Source organism: Anser anser, assembly GCF_964211835.1.
Source record: "Anser anser genome assembly, chromosome: 2".
NCBI lineage: Eukaryota > Metazoa > Chordata > Aves > Anseriformes > Anatidae > Anser > Anser anser.
Window position 1 is genome coordinate 80531595 of NC_139721.1, and position 26417 is coordinate 80558011.

The 26417-nt window shown below is 40.4% G+C and overlaps 1 protein-coding gene and 1 long non-coding RNA gene across 2 annotated transcripts in view; one reads left to right on the top strand and one right to left on the bottom strand.

Moving 5' to 3' along the window:
* PHLPP1 (PH domain and leucine rich repeat protein phosphatase 1) overlaps window positions 1-26417 on the bottom strand; it is a 132164-nt gene that overhangs the window by 61664 nt on the left and 44083 nt on the right. The window lies entirely within an intron of this gene.
* On the top strand, window positions 4-13884 carry LOC310893429. Its single transcript, XR_014578978.1, has 2 exons — window positions 4-5877; window positions 7314-13884. It is a non-coding gene; the product is annotated as an uncharacterized lncRNA (long non-coding RNA).

Genomic DNA, 26417 nt, shown 5'->3' on the forward strand with positions numbered 1-26417 from the left:
AAACAAAAGCATCCACTTAATCACAGAAAATCATTGCCTCTTTCACTCAAGCCATCCCAAGACTTTATCAACAAATTCTTAAGGTATGGGTCACACTGAGGCAAATGAAACAGGTTCAGAACCATGCAAGCAGGTAATGGAGTATCAACTTCAGTACGGGTATCTTTCATGGGTAGAAGTATATGACCAGTTGCTATCACAGAGCAGATGACTGCCTTGCAATATGTGAAATAATCCACAATAGTCGCAGAAGTACGAATCAGTGGTACCAGTCTTCTATCCCGGACCTGGAAACATTCATCCTCAACAGTAAGAAACCATGGTTACTGCTGAGTTCAAAGATCACCCTTTGGTAACTGCAAAAGGAGGAAGTACTGCATGCTCACTCACACCTTTGCACTTCCATTTCTCTTCCTGCCGTCCTTAAGGTCCTGATTTGAATAGCTTCAGTAGCTACCCAAAGAATACAGTTCCTACTCCTTTTCCAGCCCACCCTGTTTGGTCCAAACCCCACAGCAGAGGCAGTACCCAACGTAAGCCACAACGTGAACAGATGAAATCTCTCAAAGACCCTGCTTCAGACTGAGTAGAGGTTCAGAAACAGCAAAGTACTTCTGCCTGCATTACAATGAACTCACTATAACTCAGATTATTAGCAAGGCTAGCAATTACACCAAATTTGTTAAATGATTTTTCGTCTTTAAGTGGCTCAGACTCTACTAATCTATTAAAAATACTCTGCTCTATAGAAACTGTCATTAACAAGGACAACACAAAGACAAGCACTTCTCGTCTTCATTCTGACAGGACCAAGCCCTGAACAACCCAGCCCAGAACCAACTCATCCAAATATACTAACAGAGACAAAAGGCAATCATGTTCAAGTTAAACCAGTTGAGATTTCTGCAAGAACGCCAGTGCTAGTGAGACTTTGAAAGGGAGTTCCCCTGGATGAAGAACCAAAGGCTATGATAACTTCGGGTAGCTTCCTGATCATGAGGCAAGATAAATCATTCATTTTCCCACACTAATCTTTAACAAATTTCTTCAGAAATCAATGAACTAGTAACTGGTTGGGTCTCCAGAAAAGCAGGGAGTTGATCCTGTTTTCTAACCCCAATATTTCAGAACAATTTGTCTCAATGAGTCTGCTCTTGCCTCCAGATTACCCAAGTGCAGACAGAAGACACCTACCACGCAGCCTACCCACTGTAGTTCTGTCACCCTCACGCACCTCGCGCCAACTCTTGCCCTTATCTTTAAAAGCAGCCTTCCTGAATCTTCCTGCCAGTTTAATGAGCCAAGACTTGGCATAGTTAGCCTCAAGCCTTGCTCTGCTCTAATAAACACTAGCATTGAGGCTACCAATGCCTGCCAGTTTGGATCTGCAGGAACGTTACTGTTGCTTGAAGCTAAGAGACAAACTTCAGTGCTCACAGGGTATTGGCATCTAGTGAAAAATAGGTGCCCCAAGAAAGCAGGAATTTCACTGCCAAACAAATTCATATCCAACAACAGAAGCTGCAGATAAACACTTCTCTCATGCCCAACAGAACAGAAGGAATAGAGAATACCCATTCCTTACAAAGCCACAGGACTGATAGGGAATACAAGTGAGTAGAATAGAGCAACTCAGCCTTAATTAAGCACAGAAACCCTATCAGACTTTATATTTGGAATATGGAAAGTGTGGTTGCTGAAGTAACTGATTATTTATCTAGTCTGTGCAGAACAATGGACTTCATACCACAAAGCATTGATTAAATAATCAGACAAAAAACCCACACAATCAAATCTCTGTAATGGAGTAAAATGTGCCTGGTATGTATAAAAAGTATGGTTGTATATTAAACAGCTGTCAGGTGTACGGTTTCAACTGAAAAGTGATGTTTTAAATAAGGTTATCTCCCAGCGCCTGTTTCTGGCTACCTGCTCCCTAACTTCCTTGGAAAAGCACAACCCATTGCTGATGGAACTCTTTAGGATGGCGAAGCACAATTATCCCTCATAAAGCCAAGTTCATTTAGCAACGTGTATTTCATTACAGCCAAACGCAACCTTACCCATCTAGGAAGAAACAGTAATTCACACTTAATAGGGGCAGACCTATGTCCTGGAAAATACCAGCCCTCAGAAGTTCTTTGGGATTATGGTGGATAACAAAGAGCGTGAGATCCCACTGCAGCACTGCAGCCAAAAGCCTTGGCATGAAACATGAAAACATTCAGAAGCAATACAAAATTAACGTTACCCTGTCTAATGTACTGGCAAAATGATTACTGGAATACCGTACCAGGTGCCCGCACTTCACAGAGGGTGCAGAAAAATTAGCAAATCTTCAGAAAAGCTAGATGAAAGTAGTCAGGAGCCTGAAAAACCTGCTTCCTTGGACCAGACTGAACAGTTCACTTTCCTGGACTAGCTCCATGAAGTTAGGTACAGCTGGACCTGTAAAACTACCCAGTAATCTCTAAATGGCAGTTCTTCAAACTTCAGGTAAATTCACAGAGATCCTAAGTTGCAAGTCACAGTAAGAATTAGTATCCTTAGTAAACGAGTACTAGAAAAACAAGAACAGAGCTGTCATTTTAAGTCTTCATGCTAGGTATGAACTGTACTTTCTCTCAAACCTCAGATTTGATGGAAAAATTACCAAGGTAAAAATCTTCAGCTATTCCTACAAAGATTTTTTTTAAACAACCCATTCAAATTATAAGGCTTTAAGACATTTTTTCCTAGCAAGTACTGCCCCTTGCTACATGAAAGCTAAAAGATTCCTGATGAGAACATACAACACTAAAATATTGAGCCTACTTTATAAAAGCAAAAGGTTTCTCTTCCTATTCTTCTCTATACCACTAAAAAACTTTAAAAAAATCTACATTTAATGTTGGATCACATTGTTGCCTAAGACACAATCTGCTCACAAATCATTCAGTTTTCTTCCTGCTAAAGGGTTGTAATTGTTGAGATTTTATAGTATCAAGATGTTTTATCATGCAAAAAAAAAATACAAAAACTGACGACTTATTCCAGTTGTAAGTAAAGGTCCCTAAACCCACTAAAGTTTTGCACATTTTTCAGTGCAAAGACTGTTTGACATGAATCAACCTTGTCTACTGAAAGCTTACCTAAACAGAATGCAGTGTTAAAGAGGTCAGAAATTTGATGACAGAAGACCATAAAGGCAAGCAAAGCTGAAACAACACTAAGTTAGGAAGCTACTGCGACAACAGGAGAGAGATATAACTTGAGAAGTGTGCAAAGTGATCCTAATACTCACTGCTCCTCACTTCACTAAGGAGAGCAACAGGTGGCAGAGTCTGTTGCTGCCCCACAGCATGGTTCCTACAAGAGAGTGCATCACTGCCACTGAGGGAGCAGAAAGAAAAAGAAGAGTAAATGTCCCCTACGTATTTTACAACTCGAAAAATAATCAAAGGAAAAGGCATCAGCAATTGGTACAAATGACCTTTTCCTTGAACATTTACAAGGGATGGGACCATCAGAACTTCATCTGAATGTTTTCAGGCAAAGGATCGAAGAGCACAAGTTACGCCATAACTGGAGTGCCACCGCCAAAAATCAATTACTACCTACCAGTGCTGATGAAAATCCTGTTTCCAGTAAAAGGATCAGCAGTTCTGAAATTACCTTCCTCAATCTGTCTCACAGACCTCCCACTTGAGATTCAGTAGATAGTGAGATTCATATTCAGATTTTTCTTCAGTTTTAACTATACCCAGAGGGGGCAGATAAGTTTTCAGTGGGGCCTGTGATATTGCATTGAAGCTGACAGTTGTGCAGATAAAAAAGGTAATGATGATCCTTTGTGACTTGAAACACAAATTCAAATCCTGCCAAAAACTTGAAGGTAATTATTGTTGCCTCGATCAGAGTGGAGGCAAATATGCCAGAACATCTAGAAGACTTGCATACCAGAAAATGTTTTTCAAATGCTAAGCCCAACCAGAACAGTTCAAGTGTTTTAGCAAGAAACCATAAAAAGATTATTTTTCATTCTTGTCAGGACTCCAAGACTACAGCAACTCCTAAGCACACCCACAACAGGACTTTTGTTCTGCACAAGGCATTAGAGGAGATGCCTCAAGGAATTATGAACAGACCACTCATTTGGCTATCTTGACATTCATGGTTGAATTCCCCTCGGTTTTAGTTTGTCCAAAGTCCTGGAGGGAAGGTAGTGGTATTTAGAACAAGGACAGAGAAAAGCAAGGAATTTGATTGAAATGGCAGGACTGCTGTCTAGAACCATGAGCCGTTCACAGGAAGCATGTATGGGACACCAGCCGCCCTCCCGTGATCTTAAAACACGAAGTCCTTGCCACGAGCAGCATGAGGAAGCTATGGGTGCATAACGTACTGGACTCCTGCCTAGTGCAAAGACTTCGAACCTTACTAAATACCCACACCCACTTGCTTTGGATGCTGCAGTAAAGCTCTTCATCCTAGCAATAGAAGACATATGGAATACATTACCATCAGAAGTTATAAAATACCAGCTCATTATGGGACATAAAAGTATCTGGAAGAGAAAGCTCTCTTGAAGCTATATGGCTGATTAAGTTGCAAGTACTTATTATTCCACCCTGTTTGAAAAGTATAGCCAATAAAGTCTGCCTCTAAAGAACTATTTAAGACATTACAAAAATAAGAGTGGGGAAAAGCGTTGACATAAGGAACACGTTCACTTCTGTGCAGCGGGTTTTATTTTAATTGCTAATACTGGCCTGACAGAACAACAGCTAACAACTCTGGGGTCTGTGCGGCGCAGACAGCCGCCTAACTGGAGGGACCGCCCTCAGGTACGAACAGCAGCCGCTGGTTGTTCAACTGGAACAATGTCTGAGCCCAAGGCATTTCACAAGTGACAAAAGGACTTGGTCTGAGCACCTAATCTGGGGATGTCCTTTCTCAGCTACAGATGGGCCAGCGACAGAGGTCGTCATTCTCATCTGCACACTGCCGGGCCCTTGGCCTGAGGCCAGCGTCGCATCAACCCTACTACATCAACTGTTTGCCATAAGCTGTCCCCAAGCCCTTTCAAGCAAACCCGAGTGCTTTAATTTCTTGTTTCCCTCTGACTGAAAGGCCACAGGGACAGCTCAGGGCGAGCAGCTCAGCATGGAGAACAGAGGAATGGCATGCGGGGGCCAGGCCCGCAACATGGTTGCTGCTGCCGGAGAGGATATGTAATTAAGCCCACCTACGGCTTTCACCAAGCAATTTCAGAAATAAGATACTTCCCACACTGACACTTTATGAACATCAGGACTCATACACACTGGAGATGAGGAAAAAACTGAAGACCAGCAGTCAGATTGAAGAGAAAAGCTGGCTTGTTTCCTGGCAAAGCTGTCAAAAATCATCAGAGCAGTCGGATGCCTTGGTCCCTAGTGGCAGCAGCACCTCAGGCATGCCTCTGATGGGAAATGGGGGAGACCTTGCCCCAGCCCTGCCCCACAGGCCCCAGCACACAACACTGTGGTCAGGTAGCCAAGGCACTCATCTTGATGAGCCGTAAGCACAGACTGGCCCCTCATTAACACACTGAAAGACCTCAGGTGTCTTTATCCACCTTCGGGAGACCTGAACACGAAGAGATGGTGCTGAGCCCCTGCTGATCCTGCTGCAGAGTTCTGCTTTTGTCCAAAACATTTCACTAAGAACAGAGAATGCTATAGCTTGCAATGGTTTTGAAGCTTTTCAGCCATTTAAGGCTCCTTCCCCTTGCTCTGAATTCAAAATAAGCACAGCGCAGATGACTTCAGGCAAGGCCCCAGTGCAACAAGATGTGTAAAAATAAAGCAGCAAGTTGGATTGAAAAAAGGAAGAGAGCAAAGGAAGCACAAAAACGTGAGTAAAAAATCCTGAAACTACTGCACTACTCTCATTTTCATTTCAACCTTATGAAGAAAGCCTACTTATATGTGCTTGTTAGAAGTGTTTTTCCTTGCTGAAGGTACCACACATAATTTAAGAACAAAGGTACAAAATTAGCAAGTTTTACATCTAACTAAGACCAAGGATTCATCTAGTAGTCTCTACCAGCAGTCAGAGGATGTTTTTGAAAAGATAACAGACCAAGAATATATAAAGCAAAGTTTTACATAACAAACCATTCGGAAAAGGAGGACTTCAATTTTTGCACTCAAATCTGCTTTAACTCTTTTAGGAATTCATAAGAGTCTACACGCAGCTGTTGACTGATTCTGTATTGCTCTTTGGAACAGAGACTCGGACACCATCATGCTGTTTTTATGGGCACATAACTATTAGCATAGATGCCATTCATTATACTCATTTTGCTGTTCTCTGTATTAATAGGGGGCTGGGGGAAGCTCTGAAGTGGTTATGTTTCTTTTAGATATTAGCAGTTCGAGTTCTCACACTTAAAGACACAACAGTTGAATTTTATCGAACTGCCTTAACTCAGCTTTTTCTTCAAAGAAATATTCACTATGAGACAAAACAGAGTAGAGGACAGACAAGCCTCCAGCTTTTGTGAGGCATATTCCCACTTTACAGGAAGATCATCCTTAAGGAGAGGCATCATCTCTATCACATGATGCAATAAAAGAGTTACTGGTTTTATAGCAATAATCTTGCCTTCCATTTAAATTAAACACTCTCTGGAGGAAAGGTTTGTATGAATTTCATAATGCAGAAAATATTCCTCTTTTTTCCCCACTGAGAGTTCAATTTATGTTCATTCGATCATTCCCTGCATCTTGTTCTCACAAGACTCACCACCTCCACACAAGGGGCCTGAAAACATGGCATCAACACCTGAAAAGATACTGCAGGCAAAATTTAACAGCATTTCTATCAGTTGTTGCATGTTTATCAGTGGAAAATGGTTGCAACAGTGTCAAAAGCTAAATATCAAACTGCATAAGCCAAAATCTTTTGAAGAAAAAAAAGAACAGTGAATCAGCAGAACTCATTTAAGATTCATTGTTAACCTAGCACAATTTCTGTGCTGGGACAACTTAATGAAGGTAACAGGCTATAAAGTAGGACGTGCAATGGTGAATAGGATGCTGCTTGCAATTAAAAGCAAGCAATCATGGAAGTTCATCTGGATTACTGTTTAGAGGCAGCAGACCCCAAGTATTGGACTCCAACTGTTAGTTACCGTAACAAGTGAACTGCAGATCTAGCTGCTCCAATGTATTTTGAGAACTCATATCAGTTAAGTATACCATGTGTAAGCAAAACGCAAAAAACACCCCAAAAACATATTTATAACTCACATGTCCTTAATCTCTTCCTCCCATCTTTTCCTACAGAGTACTCCCCTCTGGTTGAAAAACAGGTCCTTCACATTCAAACTCTCAGCCCAAAGCACTTGCATTCCTCACTTGGAAATTTAAGCAAGTTACATGAGGGCAGGCAGAGCTGTTTGAGAAAAAGAAGTGCTCTTGATATCCTCACTTTCACTTGCATCAGAAACACAATGGTGTGCAAGTTGAATTCTACTGTTATAACAAATATTTGTTTGAAGAAAGCTCATAAAGGGGAGGAGAGTCTCCTAGCCTTCAGCAGTAAAACTCAGTATCAACTCCTTTCAGAAACAACCATAATCCCACCTCTGCAGGGAAAAATAATTGCAGTATCATAAGGAAAAGGAATCATCAAGAGAAAAAATAAGTCATCTCCTTTCTCTTGTTCTTTAACAGGGTTATAAAAAGCTACAGTATTGGTCTAGAAGCTTCCTGGAAGTACCATCTAAAACAACTTTCTCACCTTGAACTTCAGATTCACTGAAGGAAGATGCTGAAGAAGTTCCTTAGTGAGATCTACCAAATTTTCTTGCTTAAAAGTAAATTTTAAACAGAGTAAGTCTAACATTGAGAAGACTTATGCCATTATCTGATCACACCTCAAATATATTTCATAAGAATATTTTAGCAGCATTTCACACTATCCCTTACTAAGATGGAAATTCAACTTTGCACCATTTTACAATCATATGCACTAAAATTAATGAAGTGAAAATTGAACAGATAGGGTGAGAAAGTTATGCTTTACAAATATGCCAGTAGTACTACAACTTGCAAAAGAGCACATACATCTTCAGCAGGATAGGACCCAATGATTGCTCAACTGATCTTTCCCCTTTCTCCCCCAGCTCGGTCATCATAAAGCACAGCTGAACAGAAAACTGGAAATGCACATTTATTTTTGTGAAGTCATGCAAAATTGACTTCTACTTATCACACTCCCAACACACAATAAAGCCACAAGCACAGTAAAATCCCTGGCATCCCAAAGGATACTTATCCTGTCTAATGTAATCGCTGTATTGGCAAAAGCTCTGAGCTAACCAACCGTTTTAGACAAAGCTGGAGTCTTGGTGGAATTCAAGAACAAAATTGCTCGGATGACTCCACTGAAGTTAACAGCAGATTTCAGGTTTTATCAGCATTAGATGCTCAACATGAAGTGCAGCAATGTAAGCTCAAAATAACTACTTGAACACACACTCCTCTGAGAAGGAACAATGACAGCCCCTGGCAGAAGTTCATCTGTATGCCTTAATACTATGACGGAAAGACGGAAACCTGTGCTCTTTACCAGCAAAACTCCCCATGATCCTGTACCTACCTGCCTGGTCCTGAGGCTGGAAGATGTCAATAGTTAAATGTTTAAAAAAACAAAAGCTACGGAGGAACAAACACACTGTGCACGCTAGATCAATGAACGTTTCATATGAATTTCATGTATAACACATGCTCTTTGTCAATGTATTCTAGACTAAAATGCCATCCACCTCAAAACCATTAAGCTATTTTTGTGCATCAAATGTATTCAGGTTGTAAGTACAGTGATTTTTCTCCTTGCTCTTTCATCAGAAGAAACCAAATCTGGTATTGTACAACATATCTAAAAGAATATGGTAATCTACATTCCTATAAAGGTAAAGCATTTTAAGTATGACATTTCCTACAATAGACTACTGTACTAGCGTTATTGTGTAGATCAAAATCTAAATGTAAGTTTTATTATAGGACCCAGCTGATAAGCAGCTCATGTCAAAACAATTCTGTACAGTATTACAAAGCTATTACTCGCATGGCTTAATTAGGTCTAGTACAAAAATCAAAATTTTGATATGCAACAATACTTAAAGATGTTATACACTGTTTGGTAAACCCCCTTCAAAATTTAGGGCTGTAAAACGAAGGTCAGAAGGCTGAATTTAAAATTGTTAACATCTACAAGCATTACCTAATCAAAAAAAGAAACTAGTAGATTAAAAAAGTGACTACTTCAAGATACAGAAAGACAACAAAATACAAAACCCAGTAAAAATAGCATGAACACGTTAGAGAGTATCTGTCAGTCTTAAAAACTAAGCATTTCAAATTCAGCTTCGCCAACACAAGATTTCCATGCTATGACTAGAAGGAATTCTGGCTGGGCAATGACCCTATTGACCGATCTTGTTCTAACCTATACTGTTATATCCTATAAGCCAGTCTGCTCAACTGCTATATAAACTTAGTTGGAACATTTTGTATACCGTGGCTTCTTCCCACATAACAGTAGCCAACATTTGTGCATGCACACATTTTTGTAACATGTTTTTACAAACGTTTTCTATTTATTTATTTTTTAAACAGCAAATTTTAAACAGCAAAATTTAAGAGCCTTTTTGGTTGGCAGCTTTCATTTCAGTAAATGGGATGGAGCACACCTTCAGCCAAAAGCAAGACCTGCAGCAGGGCAGGACTTTGGCTGGCCACACGTTTCCCCCTTCTCTCCTATGACTCCACAGCTAGAGATCGTTCCTACTAGCAGCTGTACCAGCCCCTCATTTCCACTTAACCACAACAGCAGCTTTAAAGAGTCGTGCAGAAGTCTAGATGATGGAAATGCAGGGAAAGGATCAAGATACCCTCAGAAAGCTTCACAACCTTGATTTCTGCCTGCTCAGAGCTGACAAGGTGTTTTTCTTCAAGAACGCACCTGTTGATTCTCTCCCAATCAATTTGTCAATTCAAGTGTTTGTTTTTATTTTACATGACAAAGATGGGATTATGTCAACGTACATTAAATTTCTATGTAAATGTATGGAAACATGGACCAATAAAAAGCAACTTAAATAAAAGCCCTGTACTTCAGAGCACATTTCTGAGAAAAAGAAAAAAAGAAAGGAGAGCTGATTTTCTAAAGCACTAGAACAAGGAAACAGTGGGGAGTGGAAGATATGTATCACGAAGAAACATGAAAGGGAACATTTTTCTCAATGCCTTTCTACCCTTGGAAACAGAGGCAGAAAGATTTATCGCATGCCCACAGATATCAGGTTTGACACTTTCTTCTCTTTTCTACCACAGAGACTAGAAGTAACTGGATAGCATATGGGAATTGTCTAGGAGTGCATGTCATACTTTTTTATTACAAAAGGCAGGAAAAAAACCAGAAGAGATCAGCTTTTTCCATTCCTTCTTTAAATTAAAATCAACTATCACACATCTGAGTCATCCCAAACCCATCACTTTTCTGTCCACAGCACTCCAAGGGTCTGTGAAAGGACAATCACAAGTGCTACCTAATAAGGCTGACTACACAGGGATTCTTGTTTCATGTTACACTCCTCTGTTAAAAAAAAAGTTGAAAATTTCCACGCTCACAGCAAGAGAAGAAAAAGCCTGTGCATGGGTCCAGTTTTACAATTCTGATTTAGAGCTCCTGAAGCCACTTTTAAGTCAGGAAGTTACCTAATATATATCACAACTAGTTCAAAATTCAGCTTTGACAGGAAAGCGAGTGTGCTAAAAACAACCCCAGGAACTTAAAAAGTCAGAGCATGACTTTAACTCTGGCTCACGATAATTTTAGACAGCAATCCCTAAGTGCTCCCCACAAGTACTTTGCACAACACTTGCAGGATCAATTTGAAGCTGGGGCTACTTGTCTAAGCTTCATCCTCTTGGTGAAAACGCCATCACCCACGAGTCTGAAGTGTCCATTGACATACCTGAGAAACCCGTTCTGAATGTTGAGCACCTTCTTCACTGGCATTTGAATCCAAGACGTTTCAACACCAAGAGAGAAGAGCAGACCAGCTGGACAATGTTTAGTATGATACAGAGCACAAGTCTGCCTGTTTATGGATATTGATTGAGGTCTGACCATATTATTTCATTTTTCTGTCACAGAAATGAATGCTTTCTGTACCATTGGAAAAAATATTGTGGCTGAAAAGACACTGTACTTAAATTGTTTACCCAAAAAGCAGAGCAACTTGAACTTTTCCAACCCCCATCCACGTCTAATACTGGCATCTAACCACCACCCACTCCCCACTTCCCAAAAAATCCCCCCCCCAAAAAAGTACAGCATTTTAAGTTCAACATATTTTAATCTTATTAAATCTGTATTGAAGCCTCCACCCTGTAATCAAGGAAAAAAACTAAAATATGCAAGATCTTATTTAAGCAGGCTCTCTATTTTGATCCACCCACTCTGACAGCCCGGTTGTCTTCTTAGTGTTTGGGTTCTTACAAAGTAACAGATCATATCACATTTATTTTTCTGAAAGTTGTATTTCATAAGTTATTTCGATGTTGGGGAATGCAAATGGCCTGGATTTTACAGACATATCCTTAACAGCAGAAATCCCCTCCTGTGCTAGCTCTGCAACCCATTTATTAAACTCAGAGAGAAGGAAGTGGCCATGGATCAGAATCCTCTTCTGTGCCTTGCCTTTCCACAGCTCTGCTGTATTACTGGATACAACAATACAATATAAAGGCATCCTGTAAAGATCACTGCTAGAGCTGATGCTCTAAACATGTATGAAGCTCACTGTCAGGAAAAAAACACACAGGAAAAGTTCACGAGGTCATCTCATTCACAGACATACACAGGATTAAGTTTTAAAAGCATTTGGATATATTTTGAAAATAATCCAAAATACTATCTTTGATTTCTCTGCCTAGTCACACTCCTTTAAGGCAGAACTGAGACTCCTGAAGATTTTTTTTGACGGAGTCTATGTTCTAAATATTTTCATCTCCACCCCAGCAAAAAAAAAAAAAAAGGAAGAGGTCAAGGATGTATTATGCTAGCAAGCTGGTTTTTTTAATTTCTTTTTTTTTTTTTTTAATCCTATGGATTGTCAGTGCTTACTTTAATTTATAATACTAGAGAAACAAAAATCTGTTCAGTGAAATTTATTATTGGGGCAAAACAATCACTAAAATTGATTGCAACTGAACTATTTACTTTGCACAAGGGAATTGGTACAAAATGCCAAGCATGTTGCCAATCTCCAAATTGATGCTAATCTATTTTACTTCAGATCAGTAATAACATCTTGCTGATTTATTTATTCTTTTTTTTAATGTAAGGTGTTGCCAGCTGAACTGAGTTAATAGATGATCTAATTGATTTTCAGGCACCTGAAGTAGCAAAAGATTTCCTGGAGCTGTTCACATTTGGCTATGGAAAGGAGACTTGAGCTGAAACACCACAAAATTGTTCAACTGAATGCTTTTACTAGAAATATTGAAAGACTAAAAAAGCAATCACATTTGTTTTTCCTGCATTCATCACTACTCTGGATATGCACAAATGTAAAAATGAAGGAAACGTGCTTGAAAGCACCTTCCCCTAAATCTTAAGCAAAAACAAGCAAGAGAAAAGCAGCTCAGATCATTCACGCTGGCTAGCACACTACATGTGAAGGCATACACAGAATGAGATAGCACACCAAGAAAGGACACTGCAAGAAGAGGAACCAGACAAACTTCTTTTACCAGCAGCAGCTGAACTTCAGCCTGCTCCTCCACTCTTACCAGAAGGTTACCAGAAGGCTGATGCAGCTCACAGCACTCTGTGGGACACAGGGAACCCAGTAGGTCCCCAGAGCAGCTCCATTACTATGCCCGCACAGGAATCTCACAAGGCTCAATCGGCACTGGCAAACGCATCTTGTGGCATTGGGAGCAGGCCAAGTTTGCTCAGTCCCCCCCCAGCTCCCTGCCAGTGCCAGTTCCCCAAAGAAAATGGGGAACAGCTGCTCAGGCAGCTACTGCTGCCCAAATAACCAAATCTGTTCTCTGTTATAACTGGGCTGGGAACTGCTGCTGTCATCTTCATGTGCACTTGTGTGCGCGTGTATGGGGAGAAGGATCAGGCCCCAAAAGCATGCTTTCTCTGTTTCAAGGAGGGGGTTGGTGCTGCTGCCACCAGCTGAAGCATCTTTTATGAGAAGCTGGGGAGCCACGTGCTCGACGACACAAGAAAAAGGCAACTATGGACACAGATTCTTGCTTTCAACTTCAAGGGACGCTAGCACTGATATTTTGGCTTTGCCATCAAATCCAGATGACGAGAGGAAGACTTCCAAACATCCATACACCACTGGAAGGTCTGCAAAGATTTAGCAGGAAATACAGCAGGAGGGAGAGATGCCCCTTCACGGCAGAAAAGCCAAACACTTCCCGATTGCCCCAGTTCGTCTTGCTCAAATTCTGACTCACAAATCTGAGTTTTTATACTGGCCTCCTGCTGGTTTTTGAAGCAAAGTAAGCCAATGACCTGGAATGTAATTAAGGGAAAGGAACTGTGTAGTTTACCTCATCCAATTTGCATTTTGCATACTAAATCATAGCATAAAAAGCTGTTTAGACATATTTTGTCTTGCTGCTCCACTGAACTATTTGTCATGAGAATTGCTAAGATAGCGGGAAAATCCATGAGGTGACTTTAAAAACCTTTTGGTTCACATTTACTTTAATTATTTTTCTTTTTCCTATAAAAGCACACACTTGTCTTGACTGTTTACAAATAGAGAGGCTTTGAGCAAGCACTGTAACTGAACTCAACCATTTATACAACTCAGCATTTGAACAAAAATCATTCACACAAGTTTCTTAGCCTCTGTTCTTAGGGAAAATGAAATCTTTTTCCTATGATTATGGTTAGTTAATACTTTTATTTTCCTCCCATAAACACTTTCGCTATTCCTCTGTCTCAGGTTTTGTTAGATTCAGGGATGAATTCACTATTGTCTCCAGAAGCTGACTACGGCAGTCATTCATGTTTTTTACAAGGATGAAATGAACCAACCCAAGTCCTGTAAAGTAAAGCTTATAAAAAACAAGATCACCGTTAATTAACATGGCAGAGATTGTTTTCCTGAAGCTACTGCAAAATTATGAAAAAATGATGCAAAACCCATTATGAATACTAGGCCACTGCTCAGTCAGGAACCTAGAGTGCTGTAATTGTCATCACAAGACAAAAAGGAAGCAGAAATATTTAGCAAAGCTTTGAGGAAAAAAAAGTGCTAACATCCGTAAGACACCTCTGAAAAGTGCACTGCAAACCAACCAGAACTTCCTAAGATGATAAAGCCAACCACTTCTCCAAAAAAAGAGTGGGCATTGCCTGAACGTTTGACTTAGACTTGGAGATTTCAGCTCCAGGGAGGTGATGAGTTAGAAGCTGTCATGAGGTTTTGTCTTACTGAATCATGAGGCAGTTAAGAGTCCAAGGACTTCACAGAGTTTCAAAATCATTTGACCATCTTTGGAAAACAAGCTCATCGATCCACCAGCACCTGATCATTAGAGCAAACACCTAGCTTTTACTGGATTAACTTCTTTGCTTCTTAATCAAGCCACTTTATTCTTCTTCCAAGTCTAAACTGAAAGAGATATTGGTCTTACCAACTCAATTTGAAACAGCCAAATCTACATAACTTAGTCATTTTAAAATAAGAACGTAGACCACTTCTACACAAAAAAAATCCCTATACTTTTTCTTTTTTTAATCCCAGAAGCAGTTACTTTGTAACAAGCACAAAGGTACTCCTTTCCCAAGGCTTCTGAAGCTAATACAAAAAAAGACATTCTGAATCCACAGGTGGTATTAAGTTTTCACCACAGAGGATTTAATGCATGGAAAATAAATTCTCATGTTCCCTTACTAAAGTTTGCTTGTGGAGAGCATGGAAATGATCTGAATGTACTGTGCTAGACCTCAGGATACTGGATTGAAACGCAAACTTCTATCCCCAGCTTTTCTTGCCTTCTAGATTTTATGCTTTATTCATCATTTTACGAAAAAAGAAATCCACATTCAAAATTACTTTTAAAACTTTCTACACAAGCTGCAAGTAGAGCAGCTGTGTTCATCCAACTCTCATTAGGGGAAAACCTGTTTGGGAGCAAAGTAAATATGGTTCAACTCACAGTCAGACTTTCTTCAAAATCTATTTGCAAACTTAATAGTCCTAACTAGGAACTGTCACAGTGATAACCCCAGTACAGTAGCTCAGGATTACTCTTACGTTTCTTGGAAATAGTTGCAACAGATAGTTTCCCCATGACTAAATATAACCTTCCCAGAGATGGATCAGAGAGTCATAACTCTTCCATAAAGGAAGTCTGCTGAAAGCTAAAAATGTTACAAGCAGCAGTTTCAGGGACAGATTTGGCCAAAAGATTGCAATAATGAAAAAAAGTGAATTCTGAAAGTCTATCCTTTCAAAGTACAGGACTCCTTATCAAGCCACCTTCAGCTTTACCTACACAACTCTGAAGCAAATAATATTCCTGTTGAGTAAGGCCAAATACACAATATTTGGCGTTCTCTCCTAACTTTCTCCTTATGCTTAAGAAGAGCAATGCTCCAAGAAAACAAAATAGAAACAAAACCACTTACGATTATTTCTCCTACATGTATCACTGACAGATAAAAGATGCTACCAAGTACAGGACTTACATAGCTTCTTGCTGCAGATGTACCCCTGGCAAAAATAAAATAAGAGACGTACCAGACAGGAAAAATTGGGAATGCTGCAGGCTCCTGTGCTGCTGCATGCTTCCACCTAACCAGGAAAAGTCAGCCTCCATCCGGTATGTTGTCTTGTTACGAGGCTTCAGTTTCAAGAGGAATACAAAGCAACAGTACCACTCTTACTGACAAGAGAGAACTTCAGTTTAGTAAAATTCTGTAGGTATGACTGATGCCCATACTTTTATGCTAAGTTAACTGGTTTTATTGTCTCCTCTACTGAGTCAGCCAGCACTCAGAACACATCAGAAGTGACATGTTACAGTAGACACACAAACAGTATTACACCAATCTGTGGAGGAAAAAGTGGATTCAGTCTAAGCATTACTCAATCTTCTATGTTACCTATTCTACTAAAGGAGTAGCACCAGCAGTACACACACAAAAGGTTAAAAAAAGTCTGAATTCACAAAACAGAAAAATACCCAGCCCCTGGATTGCACAGCATGGGACTAACACAAGTTTTCCTAGAGCCTGTGAAAAAGCAAGTGCACTAAAACTTAGGGCTTTTAATTCATTGTTTCTTTATTAGTTTAAGGGTAAATTATCACAAACCTAAATAATTTCGGGTGAAAGGTGCCAAACTTTCTACATGTGGCCATTAGCTGTTTTATCTATCCCCCAATACACCTCCTGCATCACCATGCATCCCCAGTGCTATCCTCTCTCTCTCTTCTGTATCCACAGATGATCATCCAAATAACATTTTCCAGCCTGCAATTATAATCAAGTTCAGATGATTTCCCCCCCACTTTTTAATCTTTTTTTTTTTAAGCATTGCCCCAAGACTTGACATCCCACTGCTCTGAAACAAAAATAGTACTCTCTTGAAGAGAACCTAGCCACTTGTTCTTATAAAAGAGATTATCATGCCAACACAAAGGTTGTTGTTTCTAACAGAGTTACTCAAGCATCCTGCAATAAGCCATTCAGGAGTTCATCGTTACTTGTCCAAATAGATTAGTCATATTAGTGCTGAAGCAATGGCATTATGTAAAAGGCTGCTTCCCCGATGTGCTTCATTAGCTCCAAATCATATTCGCAAAAACACAACATGCTACTTCAGCACGTCTGTGGCAATCTGCTAAAAACAATTTATTTTACCGTTGTCCATGATATGGGTAGCCAAAGTATAGCCCATGGGTGCCAGGCTGACACAAATACCTGCTCCTTTAGAGCACGAAAGGTGCAGAGCCCACAGAAACCAGGAGCCGCAGTTCTCACCACTTCGTCTCAGTTTTAGTAGCTCTGCACAGAGGGGTAGCTCACAGACAGGCAAAGGCAGCAACAATGTGCTGCTCCATTTTCTAGAAATTGTGGGTCATTTATATCTGCTGATGAAACTGAGCAATTCTCCAGTGGACTGAATTTAGATATTTATTCAACCTGACAGAATCAAGCTATTTAACAATGGGAGGAGAGCAGGGATAAAATAATGGGACTAGGATGTTATTAAGTAGAGAAGAGGTAGAACAAATACTGACATACCCCATTGTCCATCTCAAACGCACAGGATTGAAGTCAGCCTTTGGAAACTAGGACAAGTGACCTGAATCATGAAAAGGGGCTTTCAAATATATACTGTCTGGTCTTTTGTTTGGATTTGAAGAAAGCAAGCAGCTTCCCTTAGCTGGTGAGTACATTCTCAGAGCTCTTCTGTTAAGAAGCATTTCAATTTACCTATTTGAAATGTAAAGTTTTCCACAGAAAACAAGCTACAAGTTAGCCTCTGGACTTGTTTCCTGTGAGAAACCAAGCAGGTTATGATGTGCAGTCAGTACATTGCAGTATGTAGGCCAGACAATGTTTTTTCAGTAAGTCTTTAAATTAAAATGTGGTATTGTTTATAGGGTGACCATATTCAGGATCCTAACCCTGGGTCCCATAGTTCAGTATATATATTACACAATAAGCAAACTGTCTCTGTGGTTGTTCCCTACCTGATATATAAAGAGGAAAACCTGCTCTTGCAACCAGTTCAGAAAATGTTTGGCTGTGGGCCAAACCACACTGACAAATGTAACCGAGTCATTCCTGTCCTTGCCCATTTGTGAAGCAAACAGTATTTTCAAAGTCACTAAGATTTCTGATTCATAATCCTGTGAACCTACCTAGCTGTCATGAGCCGTGTGGCAGCCCCAGTGCCGATGCCTCCTGCCCCGCCAGCCCTGCATGCTGGCTCACTTGCACTGCTCCCCAAGGAGACTCACAAAGACTACTGGGGCCCCAAGCCTGGCCTAAACCTACTTACCTGCCTACAGGCATTTTTCAACACCATTTATCATTGTAAGAGTTTCCCATACACGTATTGATGCATACTGTGGTTCAAAGATTTGGAAGTTACCATGTTGGTTTGTATTTGAGGAGGAACGCATGCTGCTTATCAGAAAACTCCCTCAAGCCTACTGTGCCAGTTGCACAGGAGTCATCCCTGTCAAGGCTGTGATACGTCTTTGGTCAATGCAATAAACCACACACAAGACTCTGCACTGCCAGTAAAGACTTGCTTTCCCTAACGAATCCCTACTGACTTTAGAGGAGTTAGTTCCTCTCTTGTGCCAGTACTCATGAATAAAATTCCTCCAGCTTCAGTTTTTTACCGGAGAAAGAAAATGCTGTTCAGAAGATAAGGCTAGCAAACAGTTAACATTAAATGACACTGTGGAACAAAGGAGTGCTCTTCCAGGGGGCTCCAGTCCTTCCCTTGAAGCACTAAGCACTGCTCCCACCATTATTACCCACACAACAGGACTAGAGCTGCCTAAGTGTGCAAGTCAAAACCTCTAAAACCTTTGAAGTAAGGTTCTACCCCCACTAACTCTATGCAACATCCCAGGGGTTCTCTTTAAAAAGAACCAAATCTATAAGATGCAAGACACGCAGTTTCAGGAATTCCCTTCCTGTGATACTAAAAACCAAAAATAAGGCTCCATATTCAGTGCTTATTCTTTCTGTTCAGGATGAAGAACTTGGCAAGAAAAGGCTTAGCCTCAGAAATTGGTGGACAGTGATTCAAGACTAGACGACTTACTTTATTTCATAACTTGAAGAAATTTTTGATGCTTCAATTAAAGCACAAGACTCCCCAGTTTAAATGCACCCATACACAGCCTCTGTCAATTCAGTAACTTCAGCCAGGATGCCACAAATAAAGCAAAAAAACCTACTCCAAACCCCCAAACAAACAAAAAAACCCAAAACACGCTATTTTACTTTATTTTTAATTAGTAAAAGAGACAGACGTACACCAGACAAGCATCTTAAATACCGACTCTCTGACCAGCCTGGCCTATTTCTGGATCTCTCCTTTTGGTATGCTCTATTCTCGTAAGCACATGAAACTATTTTCCACATGCCTCAGGACACAGCCCAGCACCTGGAATACAAATGCTGCGTCAGATCACGTGGTACCAAGACAAAAGTAGTAATATCGCACCAAAATTAATCACAGTGCAATAGACCTTTCATAAACATGATCTCTTCCCTCTGTTTCCTTTTTTCGCTTTCTTGGCATTACCAGGAATTCCCAAGATCTGCCACCTTGGTGTAACGTTCCATGCCCTTGTTAGGGCTCAATGATGCTATAGGTAGATCTATTATAAGAACATTGCTTCAGATTTACGAGCACTGTTTAAGTTTCTCTGTACATGGTTTACATGAGCTTTGTTTTGCTTCTAAACCCCATATCTTTCAGTACAGCCCAACTTTTGCTGTTCAAGATCGTGCTGTCACTGTCCCACAGAGATCACCAGGAGGGCACGAAGGAGCCAGCAATCCCCCACCACACACAACGGGAGATGCATGCCATGATGAGAGAAGTGGCACTCAGACAACAGGTAACAACACCCACATGATTTCAGCTATCAGAAAAGCACACAGATCAAGACCTATTTGTAGACTCTACCCTGTGTGGCATACTAACATGTTATCTTGTTCCTCAGGCATATGGAAGTAGATATTAAACTGTTACAAGAAGGTGAGAAAATGAGAAGTCACCTGCTTTGAAATAAAGCTCTCCTCAAGATCGGTCACCTATTTTTTTTGCAAAACCTACACAAAAAGAATTAAACAGAGCCAGAAGGACTAAAGTCATTTTGCACATACTTATTTCTTGACCAAGAATCACAAGGAACAGCTCCTACATCTTACTTGCACACTTTTCTACTTGCTCTAGAAATACCAGTAAAAGACAAGCTCTGAATCAAACAGCTCCATCCTTAGATGAAAGATGCCTTTACTTCAGACCAGACTCCACAGCACACCTTGTGGTTTTGAGGAACAGAGTAAATCTGTCATTTAGAGACAGATAAGCCCGTCTTCCAAAGGGCCCTGACACTGACAAACTTCAGCAGCTAAGAACACAGCTCAGATAAGATTTCTCTTCCTAAAGTATGCTACCTCAAAGCTGAGCATGAAATGTGCTTGCAGCAGAACCTCAAAGTGGCTGTATTAAAGAAAAAACATTTCTGTACCAAAAACAGCCTATGTGTAACTCTTATGCCTGAGTTTAGGGATTATGTAAGAGCACAGTCTCAACATTTGGAGCATGTTATTTTATTAAGGATTAGGAAAATAAAGCTATTTTAGTTCCAACTTAGAAATTGATTTATTCAGTAAAACACAAGAAAAAAGAATCACCTGCAAGTTTAAGTGCTCCAATACCTTTACCTATAGTTTCCTGAAGATAAAGTTCCTCTGTAACATCCACAAACCATTTTGTCCCCAAGTACCTGCACATTGTTAAGCCAGAAGATCAGTAGTGAGCCACAGCCCTAACTGAAAATTCCTAAAACTATGCTGGCAACTTCAAAATGGTGATCAACTTCACCACCTTAAAAGGGAAAAAAGACAAAAGCTGAAGGCTGCTGATGCTCAGTATTTTCAGAGCCAACTCAACTGGCTTCAGCAAACTGGTCACAGCAAAAACAGCTGATCCCCTCTGCAGCAGAGGAAGATGAGTTCACAGCTGAGAAGTGACAACATGACTCCCACACTTGAGTTAACATCTATTGCAGCCAGAGCTTACAAGGATATGAATGCATACAATCCTTATTTACACCCCACCTGAATGCTACGAATCAGGAAACAAAAGTACACTGAAGCAAATACAACAAAAATTTTGCCAAGTTTGGGTTGCTGCTATCCATTTACCTTTACTTTGGAATCCTTCCTCAATGACTCAGGTATTTCCTACCAGCTTCAGCTTAACTTCAACATTGGGCTTGATGTCAAAGGGAAAGAATACAGCTTTCATAGATGGAAAAAGGCAGATTGTTTTCACATGACCTAAAATCCCGCAAGTCCCATAGCCTGTTGTTTCCCTTTTAGAGCCTAAAATCCAACAAAGAAACTCCATGACCAGAGGACATCTTGAAGATATTTTATCTCATAGATTTTTCAGGCTTTGTTATTAAAGCACCATTAATTGTTGATTAAATTAACATTATTATAAATATATAATCATATATATTACACATTTATATGTATATATTGCAATATGATATATATATTATGTCAAAATAGTTATGTTAATATATAGTTTATATTATATAAAATATATATCTTAATATAAATTAACAATTAAATGGCATCAGCATGACTCGGAGGCAAACATCAGGAACAACAGTACTAGTGAGACATGCTTCATGTACAAGGTGAGAAAGTTGGTATATTTATGAATAAGTATCAAAGTCTCAGGAGATTTAACAAGGGTTAGCAAAATCACAAGGGAGAAGAAAAAACACTTTTCCTGAGTTTTAGTTCATCAGTGGCTTCAGAACGATGGGGAAAATAACTGCAGTGCTGTGTTCTTTGTCTAAATGAAAAGGTTTTTCTGCCCTGTCACATGAATTGCAAACTTAACAAAAATGCAGTAAATGGCTACAGGATAAAGAAGTAAAGTATAAATAAGACATTTATTACTCCAAATGCCACGCCAAAAAAAAATCATGCCAATAGACAGCATTAAACAGTTGCTCTCCTTTGGTACTTAAAACTGCTAAACATTTTCGAGTCTCTCAAAAAATACAGGTTACTACTTCTGGCACTCTGCCTGGGCCTTGGGTTTGCCCATTTAATTTCCAAGGGCTGATCAACTTTACCGAAGTCTCACTTCTTCTAGTTAGAACTGCAATAAATCCTGCATGCTCAGTATTTATAGCAACAGTTCTCTACATCCATGTAACAGCTTGCAGGGTGAGCAACAATGCCATCTCCCTTGAACTGAAAATCATTTTCATTAAGGGAGGAAGGGAAGGAATTAAAAAACCTCTGTGTCTGGTAATGAATTACTAATTTAGCAGCTTTTTTTTTTTTTCTTTTTTACAGTACAGTCATCCTAATTCATCTTCCTATATAAGGAAGAAGTTATTTTAAAATGACATGCTCTTAACACTCCTGACAACATTTTTTCTGAAGCAGTGAACTAATATTTTAAGTAGTTTCACTATAATGCAACGTATAGAGAAGCCACTCTTCATCTGCTAGCAGGGATGAGCATTTGATATGTTCAGCTTCAGCTATAGCTGACAGAAAATATGCCAGCAACTCAACACTTTTCATATTCAAAGAAAAAAACTATGTTTATGCTGTTGCATGTATTTGGTAGTCTGGGTTGTTCTATCATTGCTACAGGGCTGTTTTGTCAACATCAATGAAGCATTATATTAATCTTCTAATAATGTTTTAACAGTCAAACATGCAAGCTAGGTCTCTGTAGAGCATCATCAACAATGTTAACAGGAGTTTTGGAAATTGCCGCAGTCACTTGTCTTTATGCCCAGGCAAACAGAGTCACGTGGGCTCTGCAGAGAGGTGACTTGTGTCTGGCTCTCTCGTCCATGCAAGCACTTTTGTTTCGCCACAGGGTTGCCATCTCCCAGACTCACCTCTGAAACACTTGCCCCTTCCCCTCCTGTCCCAAAGGACTGCAAGCAGTGGTTTCACTCCCTACAGCATACAACCATGTTACATTGCACGCTGCCACTGCACCCTGAATACATGAGCAACCACTCCCTTTACCTTCCTCCTCAGACCATGGTTTCTTTTAATACACCTTGTGCCCGCTTCAGAAATAGAATTGTCTTAAGGTATTCTCATCCCTTCCACTCCCATTTCTGCAGTGTTCCTTTCCCTGACACCCAGTCACAACAGCACTCTTGTTTGTGGGAATGTGCTGCTGGCCAGACCATGCAATTACCCTGCTGTAAAACAGCTTTTTCTTTTGAGAATTTTCTAAGCCAGTATTGCTTGTAGAATCCTTTATAATCCAACGCTTTGCCCATCTCCTTCCCACCTTGTAATTTCCAAGCTTGAAGCTAGCAGGCAACTTCTCCCACACGTAAAAACTCAGATACAAAGCAACAGGTCATGTGGTAAACATATGAACAGAATACTTTTGAACTAAATCCCCAAACAAACCATAATTGCTACACAAGGAGTTTCATTCCACCCTTCCCACCGTACAAAATTATAATGCTGCAATCAGGCTGCAGAAGTGATGGTAATGTGCGGTTTTAAGAGGCAACACTAGGAAAAGATGCAGGAGAGGCTTAACTGGGCATGTAGCAGGAAAAAAGCAGGGCAAGAAATTCTATAGGTACATGCAATTAGTCACACATTCACATGTCAGCATCCAAAGCTGTTTTCCACCATTGAAATCTGTTTTCCACCACTGAAATAACATCATAAAGATCTGGGAACAAGCTCACACAAAAGGTAAAGAGTAACAGCCAGTTGAATGCCGAATACCCAAACCACGTGGGCTACATCTGAACCTATCCCATGGCAAAACACTGCTTGGGATGTGTATAAAGCACACACTGATCTCCAAACTACAGCTAGGGAAACTCCCAAGCACTTCCACAGAAGATGTTTCAGATTAAAATGACTCATCTATACAAGAGGATCACAAAACCTAAGCAACACAGTGTCTCAAAAAGGAAGAAATCAACCACAGCTCTTCATTATCCTATAGGCTGCATTTATTTGAGAAAACTTGTTCAACAAGCTGTTTGCCTATGAAACAAAGCATCACTGAATGCGCGGGCATGAAAACTGGCCCGGCGCATTCCAGGCCTCAGCTCCAGCGTCGCTTCCCTCCTTAGCAAGCGAAGCCTCCCGATCCCTCTCCTCAAACGGCCAACCCCCCAAGCCGATACGCCACACCACAGCTTGCCCATTAAAGCACCTGTCAAAGCATGCTCTGAGGTAAAAAGGTTGCTGAGCTAAGGCCTCTGTGATGAAAACAGCGATACAGAGAGTTACACTGCATGGAAGCGCTAAAAGGAACCCATGGCCTGCTTTGTCAGTGCTCTGAGGGCTCCCGGCCCAAAGGCTCAGTGCCCTGACGAGTGCTGTGCCTGAGCTGTGTTAATTGGCCAGGAGAAAAAACAACAACAGCTATATAAGTCACTGAAAAGCGAGGCTGTGAAAGTTAAACCTAACAGTTTACTGTCTCCAACAGGTAGCTCAGAGTAGCTTGACATCATTTGGCCGTCAGGGAAGTATGAGATGTTTAAACTTTGGTTTATATTCTCAGATAAACAGAAACTTCATATTGTCGATGTAAAAATGATATAAAGGGCAAAGTACTGTCCACGTAAGAATGATATAAAGGGCAGAGTTGCAGATACACTCCCACCATAGCAAAGTGCGTCCTGACGTGGATACTTTCACGCTCCTATAAACAGATGCATTGCATCCCACGTGCAGGGTCATGGGTGGCACCTCCACGCTGCCTTACACATTCGTTTCTGTTCTAGATTTGCTTCAAGCTGGCTTTCGTTCTGAGTATCTTGCAAAGAGTTTAGAGCTCACTGGTCTCAGTTCAGAAACTGATGCGGTAGAAAAGCAGCTGGTTTCACATAACAGCTCCCAAAATGACTGATACCTTGCACTGTACGCTCAGTATTGTTTTTTGTTTTGTTGTTTTTGTTGTGTTTTGGTTTTTATTTAAGTCACTTAGGAGCAAACTATACAGTCTGCAATTCTGTTTGGCTACCTACCATCAGTTCTGGCTCCAGGCTCCACAGAAGAACAGCGGCAAGCTTGTTACACGTGCTTGAGTGCCCTTTGCACAGTCTGGAGACGCATTAAGCCAGAAAAACTGAAAGGGGCAGGGAAGAGTGTGATACTGTCTGTCCTTTGACAAGGGAAGAAGAAAGGCTAAGAAACACAGCAAAAATACTAAATTCCTTATTTTTCTTGTAGCCTCAAAATGGTTTTCTTAATATCAACTGAGTGGCTAGGTGGTAAGAATTGTCATGGAAATTAAGCACTGATGATACCTTGATGACTTCCTCCACTGGTATACTCACCTTACTTTATTCACTGTTCTGTGTGAATCAGTTTACAGAAGCTTTATAAAAAGATGCCAAAGTCAGTCTCCAATTTTTATTTTTTAACCTTAGAAAGCCTGAAACAAGTGCTTGCTGTCTTCCACACATGGTGCAAAACCATGGAATCTGACCAAGTGCCTTGAAATTCAACCAAAGCTTCTCTCTCCCACCTAGATAATTTCGTTGTCAAATTGCTGGGATTATGAGAAAAAAACTACCAATGAATTCAGATAAAATTCTGAAATGCCAAACCCAATGACATGGTGCCAAACAAAAATTAACGCCAATATCAAGAGAAAAGCTAGGCTTTCATTTATTCTAGCAAGGCTCAAGCATGTAACTCCCTTCCCCCAAGAGTCAAAATTCTTAAAATATCACTTCTCAATTTGCAATTTGTTGTTTGAGCCCCTAGGCTGCTCACTCTCAAACCGCTTTCCAGCTTTAGAATTAATTCAGAAAAGCCAGATGGAACAGCCACAGCTCCCTAGTGGTATATCCCATTCTTAGGAAAGTTTGGGGGCTTATATTTTATTTTTTATTGTAATTTAGCCTAGTGCAAGCAGAACAACATAGCAGACTGCTTTACTGTCACACACACTCTTGGGCCAATTACACTTCTGTAACTCCTCCTTCCAAGGGGCTCAGGCTGATCTACAGCAAGCAGGCTGAAGAAAAGCAGAAAAACTCTTATCAGGATTAGTGTTTTCTCTGCCAGAGGCTTGGGTACCCATAACACACAGAAGGCTGACAGCGATGACTTTGAGGCCTTTTCTACCCTGCAGCAAAACTGCCTGAGTAGAGCCACAGCACGCTCCTATGTTGCAAGATAGAGGTGAACCTGCATTAGTACTTTCACTGCAGACATCTCCAAAATGCATACATCTCCAAAAACCCTCTTATGTGACCAGATGTTTGTTTGCTACCCACATGCCTTGCCCTGCCGTCCCCCCCAACCTAAGGTACAAGCATGAGTAATAAAAGGAAAATGCAACATTAATACTCTGAGATTCACTGCTTTGTTAGTTAAGACCCTCTGCCTATCCTTGGCACTGCTACCTATAGCACATTTTGGACAACTGCAAGGGGACTGTTTGAAATTCCCTTCTTCCTTCCATAGACTAACCAGGTGCTTCTCAGTCATTTCACAGCTGGAGATATTTAATTACCTCATTGTACTTACACTAAAATCATTCCACAAGATAACTTTAAAATTGGAGTCAATTCCTCTTTAGAGACTAA